The sequence below is a fragment of the Saccostrea echinata genome, unplaced genomic scaffold (genome assembly GCF_033153115.1).
Source record: "Saccostrea echinata isolate AGI-Se365-2 ecotype Australia unplaced genomic scaffold, CSIRO_AGI_Sech_v1 ptg000015l, whole genome shotgun sequence".
Classification (NCBI taxonomy): Eukaryota; Metazoa; Mollusca; class Bivalvia; order Ostreida; family Ostreidae; genus Saccostrea; species Saccostrea echinata.
In genome coordinates, this window is record NW_026889764.1 from 4,395,923 (window position 1) to 4,410,420 (window position 14,498).

General features: G+C 35.1%; 1 protein-coding gene across 1 annotated transcript in view; it reads left to right on the forward strand.

Moving 5' to 3' along the window:
• The window catches only part of LOC133187428 (cytosolic 10-formyltetrahydrofolate dehydrogenase-like), a 393,706-nt gene that overhangs the window by 247,282 nt on the left and 131,926 nt on the right, over window positions 1-14,498 (forward strand). The gene's annotated exons all lie outside the window — the stretch shown is intronic.

Sequence of the window (14,498 nt, forward strand, 5' to 3'; positions counted from 1 at the left end):
TTAAACGATTTTAATATTTCTTTTGAATTATTATGTCAAAAATGATATTATTATACAGAGATACATAGCAGTAAATTGAACCGAGGAGAAATGCAGCAGGTTGTTTATTTGAACAGCAGGTACACATAATATTCCGTGTAATAATATGTAAACATTACAATGCATTGGCTCAATATTAACTTGTCTAGGGGTAAACAAAAGAAAGTGTTGTAATATACAAAATAATGATGACTAGAATATTCATACGTTACAAAGCACTTGTTGCGTGGACCCTGAGGTCCACGCAGAAAATATATAAGTGGAAGTTAAACCGGATGCCATGGGCTTACGTCAGGCTACCCATGCGCGAGAATGCTAGAGAGTTCGCCTCTAAGTCAACTTGCCCTTAGAACAAATCGCCCTCTTCGAATTAGAATATGCCAATGGCAAACCTCGCTCTAAAATCTGCACATCGTATTTATTTATTCTTTGGCGTAACCAATATCTGAATTTCTCTTTAATACATATATCCTTATATACAAACCAAATTCTATGGTACAAGCATTTTAAATAAGTAGGAAAAACTTATATAGATAGCTTAACAGCTTGAACATGTTGAATTAAAAACTTAATTCAACTACTAGGTTTTAAAAGATTTACCGGCATTAGTTTTGTGCATCAAGGTTCGCAAAATAATTTGATTGACAGCAATCCAAATATAGCTTGATAGAGGTTTTTCCATGTAGGGCAGAGGGAGAAACATAAAAAAGATCTGCGCACGACACATCTGTGCTACCTGTGTACCATCTATCTTTCCATAGGCTATCTTCCGTATAAATCTAGTGTAGATGTTAAGTCCCTTACATGTATCGAAATAGCTCGATTTTTTAAAATGACGAAAGTGTAGGCCAATCGGGAAGAAAATTTAACAACTTTGCTATGAAAGTACAATCACTCAAAGTAGGCAGTTCATTGTAGAAAATGTAATAACCAATGAACTCGTCCATGGATGCATTGACGGTCGTTGTAACAAGAATAGATATGGTTTACCCCATATCCAAGATATTCGACTTTCAATTTACTCCAATTTTCACTAGAAAAAAAAATGCACGTTATGAAACTGGTGTATAGTTCTTCATGTCCGTAGCAAAAACTGTCACCGGTCTAAGCGTCACCAACAAACAGTGCACACACCTGTGCTTGCAAGACCAAATAGCCCAGGTCTACACAAGTGCGATGAGATTGTCAATCGCATCTTCTCAGACCTTCTGGCGAACTCGGAAAAACACGTTGTTTTGCCGAGAAGTTACGATTGCAGGTGTTGTACATTAACCATTCCATTATTTAAAAGAAACGGAGAAAACACACACACACACACAAAATATTTTTTTTTTTGTGTTTTTAAATTGATCGAGTTAATCGAAAACCTAGCATTGTTTTAAATAACTCGAGACCCTCTAGTGCCGAGACCCTCTAGTGCTTCAGTACAGGGTCGGATTCAGCAGTTTTTGAAAAGGGGGGGGGGTTCTAGGTCACACTGCAGGCACTTATATTCAAGTCCGTAGCAACAGTTTTCAAAGGGGACAACCTCCAAAAAGAGTTGACAAGCAACAAAAAATAAATAAATTAAAATAACAACACCGTAAAATCCTATTTCGGGGGGAGGGAGCTTCGTCTAAACTTTTCGGTACATTTTGATTTCTTTTAAATGTCTGATTGTCCGTATTTTGAACCTTCCCGCAACAAAAAGTGCGGGGGAGCCTCCACTGCAAATCAAAACATATATTCAAATTATAACAAAAGATTATTTTTTAAGAAAAAGTGTTCCCCCCTCCCCAACAACCTTTCTCTTTATTGATTAAAATATCCCCATGACATAAGGAGAAAAATATTCTCTTATGCATACTCCCTTTCATGACCTTTTATGCATACTTTTTAAAGTTAGTTACTTCAGAGGATGGTCCAAAAAATAGCTATGTACGTTCGCCGGAATCTTCCGATGATATCGAAGTGAGATCTTTCATGTTACGTGTGGGTGGTCGAGGCCCGGGGCCGGGGTTGTGAAAGTACAAGGAGAAAAGCAATAAGCAAAACTCTATCTAGAGAGTAGAAAGGGCAGAAATTGAAGTACTTAATATTTTATTGAAAATACTAGACGTAAAAATATCTATATTACAGAAAAAAACACACTCTCTCTCCTCCTCTTTCTGCAAAAATAAATGGGGTTACAACATCCGACCCCCCCCCCTTTTCCCGGATCCGCCAACGGAGTTACAATTCAACCATTACGACACCTGCACGCTTAGGCCTCTTTTAATTCTGTTGTTGATTTTAAAGGCTACTTTACCAGTGTTTACAATTGTGATAGATACCTAGATCAACATTTCACAATCTAATTAAAATCAAATGTTCCGAATCCGCTACTGCTTCTTTTGAGAAGCGGTAGCGGATTCGGAACATCTAATTTTAATTAGATTGAACATTTCATATTCACATAATTTCAAGGTCATGGTTTTTTTTTTATCTTTACAGCCTAATTAAGCAAATTTGAATAGCGATGAAAATTACAAGATACATGTAAAAAATAATTAAATTTAATTACACCTTTGTAAAATCACTAAATCTAGAAATTTTCTTTGAATTTCGTGTAAAACACATGCATATGGTCCACGTATTGCAGTCCTTTTTTAAAGGACAACAACTTGTCGTCTTATTAGTCAGTCCACGGGCTGACTAGTTACGGTGGGATGAAACTGCAACTGCGCTTGCGTAATTTGGAATTCTGGGAAAAAGATGTACAACACTTGTTCTAAGGAAACTCGTGCTATCTGCTCCAACCAAAGGGCGTGATTCTTCACAAACACCCTCTAAACAAAGACGCGACCTCGATCTATTTATAAACTGCATTGTTCTTCGTCGTTCTCGGCGAAAAATTAAAGAAGAGATTGTTCTAAGTGGGAAATATGATACTATGAAAATATTTCAGTGCTTCTTATAGAAGATGAGAAGTTTATATGCAGAGCACATTTAACACTGGATATATATATTCCCTCAATCGCCGTTGCAAGTTCACGGATTTGTGTGTATTCCTCTGAATGATTGATGCAAGACTCCCTCGATCAATACCTTGCATAAGACATGTACGGGTCGGAATTCACACAATATATCATTTATAGAATTTAACAGTAAAATTGAAAATGTATACATTCTTCAACGTTCAATGATTGGGATCATTATAGTGGCTTTGTTCATTTCTGAGACGAACTTTATCTCATGGCCGTAGGAACCGGGGGGGGGGGGGGGGTGCTCCCCTTATAATTTTTCCGATATACATACTACTATAGAAAACATAGCTACTATATGCTTGTGCCCTCTCAATAAAAACGTCTGATGACCTTTTTATTTCTTTATTTATTTATTTATTTATTTTATTTTTTATTTATCTATTTTTCTTTTTATGCTTGTCAAGGAATTTTTGGTAGTTAATAGTGCCCCTCCAACTGAAAATGTATGGCTGTGCCCCCCCCCCCCCCAACTGAAATTGCTTCCTACGGGCCTGTATCTGATGTCCACGCCCAAGAGAAATTAATTGGGGGTCATCATAAAGATCACGATGTAGTCTAACTAAAATTTATTCTATGCTTTATTATTTAAATGTACAGTATTATGTTACAAATAAGAAAACGACTGGGCAAATTTTAACTTGGACGACAATGACTTTTAATGAACACAACATGATGGATAAAACAAATCATATACCATCACAAAACAAGAAAGAAATTTTCTGTATTCCAGTGGCTGACTGTCAGCTTTTTTTAAAAGCTAACCTTGTAAATAACTAACGGCAACATGTTCCTAAGATGGTAATGCAAACCGGAAACCAAAAAGCGCACACTAATGCTAAAACCAACAATGGTCAGAACCTTGGTATTCCGAATAATAAGCTATGCATTGTCAAAACTAATACTGGTAGTTGAAATAATAAAATTAAAAAAAAACTAATTCATTTCTTTACATACACATTACAAGAAAATAGATAGCATAATATTATGTCAAATCATTAATCATAATCGATAGTTTTACATATTCCCACTATGGCGGAAAATCCCAACCTGTGACTAGACTGCGCTTCACTAAAAATGTAAAATATACAATTTAAAAGCTGTTTTGCATACAAAATAAAAATGTAAACAAATGACGACAATCGCCTTACACAAAAGGCAAAAGAAACCCTACACACCTAAATGAACAAGCATGAAATCTCACCTAAAAAGAACAGAGAAGAAATGCAGCAGGTTGCATTCTATATTTAGAGGTCGCATCATCAAGCTAACACTAACCTCACACAGGTTGATGTGAGGATCACGTGACCTGGTGTACACATTGATGTGAGGATCAAGTGACCTGGTGTACACATTGCAGCAGGTTGTTTATTTGAACAGCATATTTTTCTGTATGCTTCCGATTTCACATTCCGGAAAATCAAAGAGTTATCTCCCGTAAACCATAAAAAAATAATAGGGGTACCTGCAAACAACATTACTACAAATTGTTCCAGTAAATGTTCTACAAAGCCTCTTTCTTTACTCCTAAATAAAATATTACATGTAACAGAGTGAAAGAGAAACTTCAGAAGTATTGTACTACAATATATTCGAAAAATGGTGTTAATCAGATGTGGATATTAAAACTCCAAGGAAGTTTTAAGAAAAATTGAATCACAAAATTTTACAAAAAATCAATAATATCAAAACACACGACCCTCAACACTTTATACAACCATTTCCCATGAAAAGTTCAGTGTTTTTGACATCATAGACATTAATTTGCTTTTTCAATAAAAGTGGAACTCTTAAATTTACTAACCTTGTCATTGGTTATTTGAACAATTATTTTCAAAAAAAAAAAAAAAAAAAAAAAAAAATTCTGATTGTACACACAAGTACTCCAAAGTTGATATTAAAAAAAATGCTTGAGTTTCTGATTGACAATTGATTGATTGATTGTATGTTGTTTAACGTCCCATTTGAGAATTTCTGACTCATATAAAGAAGTCACAGTATACCGGTGAAGGGCTTCAAATTTTGACTGTACTCGACACTCAGGGCTATTGAGCAGTGAAGCACGGGGCACGTGGCCTCGTTTTTTAAGGTCTCATCCGAAGGACCCGCAACTTTCACTTTAAAGTTCCGAGCGCATGGCGAAGGAACGGTTGCTACCCATTTTTTATCGACTTAGGTCTGTCGCGGCCGAGATTCGAACCCACGATCTCCCGGTCACGGAGCGAGCGCTCTACCGACCGAGCTACCGTGAACGGTTCTTATTGACAATATCTATGCAGTTCTTGGAGACCAAGTCTCTCAACAATCTGTCGGAATTCCCATAGGTACTAATTGCACCTTGTTATTAGCAGACGTGTTTTTGTATTCATAAGGAGCATAATTTATTTAAAATCTTCCATATAAAAAGAAGAAGTCTCTTGCTGTGGCATTTGATTCAACATTTAAATATAGCGACGACGTTTTATCAATAAACAATATTCATTTTGATTCCTACGTTGATTCGATATATCCCTTTCAACTCGAAATAAAACATGCGACAGAATCTGAGATGTCTGCTTCATATTTGGATATATTTTACTTGAAAAAGACGGTGATGGTAACTTATCAACAAAACTTTATGATAAATGTGATTACTTCAACTTTTCTATCGTCAACTTCACTTATTTATGTAGCAATATACGTGTACCATTATCACCTGTGGAGTAATGTCTCCTAGTTAATTCGATATGGAGAACATGCTCTACGTACGAACATTTTCTAAATTGGGGCAAGCTATTGACAAATAAGTTGATAAAACAAGAATATCATCAGTCTTATTTAAAGTTTATATTTGTCAAATCCTATGGTTGATACAAAGACCTTGTCAGCAAATACACTCTATCAATAAATCAAATTTTTTCACACAAATTGTTAGGCCATTATTTTTTACGGAATTGTCTACGGATTTTTCGTTTCCCCTTTCATGACAAGGAGCACAGTGCGATTGTGACCGGTAAACAGGGATTGTTTACTCTTCCATGGCATCTAATCCCACATCTTATGTTTTTAGAGGTCCATATTTGCTCTGCTCCAAATCTGTTTTGTTTTGTGCTCGATTACTGTTTGTTATCTTGATATTTCATTAAAAAACCCAAATCGTTTATCTTGCAAGGTGAAAAAAGCAACAGAATGGGCTGCTTTGAGTTCAATAGAGGTAATAATGCCTTTTTTTGAACACTAAGATGGTTATCTTGAGACGACCTGCGAAGTCACCGAGCTGAAAGGAACATTATGCATGTATACCTTATCTTCTAAAACTGCAAATATTTGACCCCCTGTGACCGTACATAGTGTCTCAGTGAATTTATTGCTGTCCATTTCAGTTAATATATTGCTGTCCATCGGCACTTACTGTCGCCAGCAGAGAAATATATACACGTACATACTGTACAAAATATCGTACAAAATGTGCCTATACTTACTCCACATATTGTCCCCCTACAGTAAGAGATACTTAATTTATTCCTTTTTAGTTTCGCGAACATTATATCTCATGAAAACTGGAGGTATAATTTTCAATTTGAATACAGTTTTAATGTATACTCAAGCACACACACAGAGAAAGAATATTGCGCTAGAGTGCGTTTCCTTAAAAATACATACACGTCAAGTGTGTATGACTTTCTGTTTACATGGTCTTTATTTCTATAAATCTTATTTGAAACACAAGAGAATACCCCATTTTTTACACCAAGGCAAGCTACTGACAAATAAGTTCATGTAACAGGGATTTGCCATCTCGTTCATTGTAGCATTTCGAAAATTCTATGATCCTTATGATGACATTATTTGCTAATAAAACCTATCGTTGGGTCGTATTTTGACTGATATGGTTCATACATATTGTTAGGCCTTTGTTTTTATGCTAAATTTTGTTACGGTTTACTCTGTCTACCTGATCAATACAAAAGGATCACGGCGGATGTGACGGGTCGAGAGAGAATGTTTAATCCTCCTTGGCATCTGATCCCACCTCTAGAGTTTTGATGGGTTCGTGTTTTATCCCTGTTCACGGATTCTAATTGTTTTAAAGAAATTTGAGATAGATCACTTGTTCGTTATCTTCACTCTTTCCATACCGTTCACGGTAGCTCAGTCGGTAGAGCGCTCGCTCCGTGATCGGGAGGTCGTGAGTTCGAATCTCGGCCGCGACAGACCTAAGTCGATAAAAAATGGGTAGCAACTGTTCCTTCGCCATGCGCTCGGCACTTTGAAGTGAAAGTTGCGGGTCCTTCAGATGAGACCTTAAAAACCGAGGCCCCGTGTCACGGCAGGCGTTGGCACGATAAAGATCCCTCACTGCTCAATGGCCTTAAGTGCCGAGTAAAGGTCAAAATTTGAAGCCCTTTACCGGTATATGGTGACGTCTCTATATGGGTGAAAAATTCTCGAATGGGACGTAAAACAACATACAATCAATCAATCAATCACTCTTTCCATGAAAAATGTTAACCGATTATTGTGACCCACCTTCGCTCAAAGGGATCATGACAAAACTAAACTTGAATTCAAACATCATTGGAATGCTACAATATCATTATGCCCCTACTTTTTTGGAGAACAAGACTTTTCATGAACATGCATAAGGTTAAATTTGTTCCTTGAATTTGGCCATCCCACAACGCTGGGATCCATTACTTAAAAAATAATTAAATGCAAATGCGAATTTAATACAATTAAGAATCTATCGTTAATTTTCTTTATATTTCCATTTTAAGCTTTGATCCCCAAATTGTCAGTCAATCTACCCCTATGGTCCATAATTTGAACAAACTTGAATACCAACTGCTTGAGGCTAATAATATATCTAATCAATGAACATACTCTTACTGTTTTTATGTTTGTTTTGTTTGTTTGTTTGTTGTTTAACGTTCCTCTCAAGAATTTTTCACTCATATGGAGAGGCCACCACTTGCCGGTGGAGAGCTTCAAATTTTTACCTATACTCGGTTCTCAGCTCGACCAAAGGACCGGTCTTCGAACTCGCGGCGTAAGGATCAACTCCTTACTCCGCAATTTTAGAGCAGAAGCTCTACCACTGCGCCACGCGGGCGACACTGTTTTATGATGAACTTTTTATAAAAAATTTCCTTTCGTGTAGCCCCCCTCTGCAGCCTATTGGGGCCCCATCCTAACCATGGGAACCATAATATGAATAAATTTGAATCTACAGTATCTTTGAATGCTTGCATATAATAATACCACTAATCAGGGTCCAGTGGTTCTTAAGAAAAGAATTTTTAAAGATTTTTCCTATATGTATATTCGTATGTAAAAAATTTGATCCTTACAAATGAGTTCAACAGGGGATCATGATATGAACAAATGTGATTTATACTACTTGAAGATACACGTACGTGAACTTGTATGCTAATTAGATTATCACTGTACTGATGTTCTTCAGATTTTTAAAGGTTATTACCCATCTATTTCCATGTAAACTTTGATCCCTACTGTCATCAACCCAACCCCGGGCCATGATTTGAAAAGAAGGATAGAATTCTCATCATGTTAGAAAGCTTTCACTTGAGTTTTAATTTTTTTGCCCCCAAAAGTTTTTGATAAGATTTTCAAAAGACTTCCTCAAATTTTCACTTTACCTAATTATATCCCCTTTAAGAAGGCGTTTCTATTTATTAACATATTAGAACAAGTTTAAATCTATCCTAAGGATAATTTATGGCAAGTTTGTTGAAGGCCAAGTGGTTCTGTGAAGAAGTAAAAAAAAAATGTTAAAAATTTACAGACGGACGGAAAGACGGACGCCGGAAAGAATATAAGAAAAATTTTATTTTAGCTCTCAGCTCAGGTGAGCTTAAAAGCATTTAGAGCATATCCTGTGAATTTGCTTTTCATATATAAGAGGCGTGTACACTCATTTCGTTTTTTTTTTTAATTTGTTGATTTAAAAAAAAATTAACGTCATTCAATTTTTTTAATATCGTATTAGTGTTCTTGATTGATACTTTAAATGATAACAGTGAATGACATCACATGATCAATGGCACGTGCCGTCTATTCTAACTGAAACGTATCTTTATGTCTGGGGGGGGGGTTTGTTTGTTTTGTTTTGTTTTGTTTTGTTTTGTTTTTTTTTTTTTTTTTTTTTGTTTGTTTTGTTTTCTTTTTGCTTAAGTGAACTCTAACAAAATCAAGTATTACATTTGGGAAGTTTATCTTTTAACGTTGATGGTATATGACAAAAGGCATATAATATTTAATCGGAGAGAGAGAGAGAGAGAGAGAGAGAGAGAGAGAGAGAGAATTTGCAGGGGACTATTTATACTTCATACCAAAACAATATTGAGCTGCTGGGGAATTTTTTCACGTTTTATTTGATCATTCATTATTTGTTATTCAGAAAGTGAGAAAATTGTGTGATTTATGTGTCGTTATTTTATCCTCTAAAAGCTATAAAGGAATAATCTCATTTCTTAGAAGTTTGTTATTGTTCCACTAAACATTAGATGTACATACAAGAATATAAAAAAAAAAAGATCAATTCGTTATCCTTCTTTCTGAGGGCTTCACACTTTTAATCAAACCTTTTCAAAGCGCAAGAGAATAATATGAATTGAAATGCCCATACAACATTAAATGCGTTTATATGCGCATGCTCACAATTTTTGAAAATTAACAAGAGGCGGAAATCCGTCCATAGGTTTAAAAGTTCCCGACGTAATCAAGATTTATAAAAGAAAATATCATTGTAATAAATTTAAATGAATAAAATAACAAAAGTTCTCAGAACTTTTCGAATACTCCTCGTCAATGTTATTTCAAATGGGTGTATCTATCAAAATTTTCATAAAAACTTAGAAAGACGCGGCGGTTCACGGGGGTTACTTACTCCTCTTAGACAAAAAAGAGGGACATTTCAAAAGTTTATTTTCGGATATGTTGTGTAAAATTCTTTGAAAAATCACATATCTCAAAATCTTTGTGGGAGATGTCTGTGGACAATATCATCTGAGAGAAAATTCCATTGAAAATTGGTGTCTTCTGCAACTTTTCAAGAAAATACGGGAAAATGCACAAGTTTATGATGTCACAATTAACATTTAGAAGGTCATGTGAGAAAAATGATTTGTATGTTCTTTCTGCGCGTAATTTCAATGATTCAGAAATCATGAGTTTTAATTTTTTACATTACTTTCACTTTTAAGAAAAACACAGGGCAAAATTTGTATTGAAACCGTACCTTGTTCTTTGAACCTATACTGTAGATTCCTTATTTTTCGCAAGTACTTATTATCGCGAAATGGCTCTTTATCGTCAAATCGCGAGAACAATAGTTCGCTAGTGGACAGTTGATTTTACATTGATTTTAGTACCATAAAAATAAAAGCGAGTAATTTTATTTCACGAGTGATGCTTCCCGCAAAATTAGACGATAATTAATTCCTCGCGTATATTTAGGAATCTACAGTAATTTACGATGTCATCAGCAGCATCATCATCATATTCATCATCCATATAACTGTAACTCTGACAGTGGAGTGGCAATATGTGCATTGGACAGTGAGTGTAGGCAAATACTGTTCGCAAGCGAAAATATGTACATGAATAATGAAGTACCCTGCAACAGTATGTACCGATGGACGGCAATATGTGCAGTGAGGGTAGGTACACATTGTCGCCGGCGACATATATACGAAACGACAATGTGTACCGTCACAAGGTTCTTTATCGTGGCAACGCTTACGGTGAAACAGAACCTTGGTTTTTAAATCTCATCCGAAGATCCGTGACTTTCACTTCTCATGCTGGGCAACGGAACTATCACTATCTATGTTAACGTCTTAATTATGATGCGACGCGGCCAACGAGAATCGAATCTAGGCCTCCCAATCACGAAGCAAACGCCCTTCCACTTAGCTACATTAGCAGTTTTAGAGATATTATGTATGCACAATACTCTCGGATATTAATTAAATTAGTGATCATAAAAATAATTGCGGAAATTATCATACTATCAATAAAATTAAATTACCTGGAAAAAATTTCCAAAAAGTGTGTTCACCAACTTTATACTAGCTTCCATTGTCTCGGTGTAAAAATGAATCATACCCAGAGTATGCTCTTGCGTATCTTATCAGTTGGGAGACAAAAACACCATATGCAGGTGATTTTGGAATATTACTACATAAATAAGGAACGTTGGCAATGGAAAAACTGAAATCATCTCTTTGTCATACAGTTTAGTTGTAGGTTGGTCTTTAATGTCTATAGTCAGTAAAACATCCAAACTTGTAACAGATGTGGCAAATGTCTTTAATCTGGAGTTCACTGGGATACATGGAGTCGTCATATGAAAGAAAGTAACTGTTGTTAATTGATATATCTAAATGACGAGTTGAAGGCCACAGCAATTTTTTTTTTCTCATACAAAAGTTTTTGAATAAATTCTGTTTCATAGGAATATCAAAACCATCAATTTCTAAACCAATACAGGCTATTGACAAGTAAGTCGATGTTACAAAGGGATCAACTTTCTCCTTTAAAGTCAACATTTCGATAACAAATTCTATAGTCGATACAAATAACTGTTAGCAAATAGAACTTGTCGTTAAGACGAATGTTGACTGATGTTTTAAATACAAATTTTTAAGCCAATATTTTCTGAACCGACTACGGATTTATCCGTTTACTTTATGAAGAAAAGGGGTTTACGGAGGGTGTGACCAATCGACAGAGGATACTCACTTCTCCTTGGCACCTGATCCAATCTTCGAATTTTTCAGGGGTCCGTTATTGCACTGCTCTCAATTTGTATTGCTTATTTGGACTCTTTATGATGATTATCGTAAGTTATCTTCCTATTTCATAAATATTAATAGTACAGAGTTTTTGTTGTGTTATACAGACTATAACTGTTGCAATTAATGCAGAAAAAATACAGAACTCATTAACAAAGGAATACATATTATTTCGTTTGCTTGTTTGTTTGTTGTTGTTGTTGTTTTTTTTTAGTTGGTGGGGGCGGTCGTTGAAACCTTTATATCCTGTATAACATACCAAAGAAAGAGTTTACAATGTATGCTTAAGTCGAATGCTGACTGACGTTTTGCATATTAATTAATGGGCCATTATTTACACAATGGACTGTCATGATCAACGGATTTTTCCGTTTGCTCGATCATGACTAGGAGCAAACGACGGGTGTGACCGGTCGAGTGCTGGGGATGTTTACTCCTCCATGGCACCTGATCCAATTTCTGATGTCTTTCAAAGTTTGTGTTTCCTCTGCTTCGGATTTGTGTTATTTAAATGGGCCTCTGAGCTTTAAAAACTCGTTATCTCAATATTTCCTGTAAGTAAATAAAATAAATATCAGGTTTTCGGGTTTCATAAAGTGTGCTTTTCGTTTTTTAAATCCATTTTTTAATAGTTTGTGTTATCAATTCTATTGTTTAGGTAATTTATTGTATAAAAAATCTGTCAAAAATTAAATTTAAAAAAATCTTCTTATAAAATTTTATTGACTAAACAAAACTTGTGTGGAGAAGATATTTACATATATGTGTTAGGAACAAATGTAAGTATGTATAGTTGTTCATCACAAGAAATTAATCTTCTGGCATAGATATATCAAAGCCCAACATGCAGTTTCATTACATTTTGAGCTTGTCTTTACTCGTCAGCGTCTTCCTTGTCATTCCAGAAACAAGAAATTACGAAAAATGATGCAATTAATTTGATTTATGTAAATTCATAAACAAGAATAAACTTTTCTATGCAAACGATAACTAGAATCAAACTGGAAAGTGTCAGTTTGGAGAGAAATACGAAAGATTTTGGCGCACATCTACTCGGCCTTGTTGCTATGCAAAAAAAGAATCTTATTGGGCATAAGGCTCACCTTGGCCTTTATCGTATATAGTCAGTTAAACATCAAAACATGAAATGGGTGTGGCAGCTTCTGTGTTGACTTTTATGACAAACCTTGCTACAAGGTAAACTTTGACTTATTTGATTTTGAAGCTTTGATTTTATTTTTCTTTAAGAGATAATTGCATCCTTGAAAATTTTCTGATTCATTTCTTTATGAAAACCATATTGCTATTATTAATTGATTGATTGTATGTTCTTTAAAGCCCCATTCGCGAATTTTTCACTCAGATAGAGACGTCACCATATGACGATGAAGGGCTTTAAATTTAGATCTACACTCGGCACTCAGGGCCATTGAGCATGAGGGTTCTTTATCGTGCCAGCGCCAACATTGACACGAAACCTCGGTTTTAAGGTCTTATCCAAAAGACCCATGACTTTCACTTCTCATGCCGGGCGCTGGGCGAAGGAACAGTCATTGCCTATGTTTACTTTTTAGCATGGACGCTGCGCGGCGAACAAGAATCGAACCCTGTCCTCCCGATCACAAGCGACCTGTCACACTACTATTATATTTGTTTTAAAATATCTTGATAATAATTAGATGGATAGTTAAAAAATTACATGTACGAGGTCGTAATTCTAGAAAGTTTTAAATACATCTCTTTCATTGCTCTTCCGTCTTTGTAATGTAGTTATCGATAATTTACATGTAAAATTATATGCACTATCAACCACTTGATTGAATATTTTAATGAAAGATATACGTGTACATTAAAAGTAAGCGCTTTTGTATTTTATGAATCTGAAAATACTCAAAAGATGGATCTAGTAACTATTTTACCAAGCCTCTTTCTTTAACCTCAATTCAAAATATTAACTGCAGTGAAGGAGAAACTGCAGCAGCACTGTGAAACAATATATTCTCGAAAAGTTTTATTACCCAAAGTGGATACTAAAAAACTCCAAAGGACTTTTAGAAGATTAGGAATCACAGAAGTTTGCTAAAATAAATAGCACAAAAACATATGACATTTCAACACTTTCATTTTCATGAAAAATCAAAGACCAGTTAATTAAGTGAAGACTTTTTGACACAGACACAGACAAATGCTTCTTCAATAAAAAAAAAAGAAGGAACTCCAAAATTTTCATTTCTTATGATTATACAAAATTTAACTTGTTTACTTTGCTTGTATTTACAAACAAGGTCAATATATCGGCCGTAGAGTTTTCAAAATGCTGATTTTAAACGGAATTGTTGAAATCATTGCAACAAGAACTTCTTTGTCAATAGTTTGAATTGTCTAGGTGTAGAAATAAATCACACTCAGAGCATGCTCTTGCGTATCTAATCAGTTGGGGGACATAAACAACATATTCAGGTGATGTTGGAATATTACTACATCAATAATGAACGTTGACAATGGAAGAACTGGAGTCATCTCTTTGTCATACAGTTTAGTTGTTAGTTGGACGTAATCGGCCATAGTCATTAAAATATACAAACATGAAACATATGTGACAGCCTCTGTAATGTCTTTACTTTGGAGTTCACTAGGATATATGGGGTCGTCATATGAA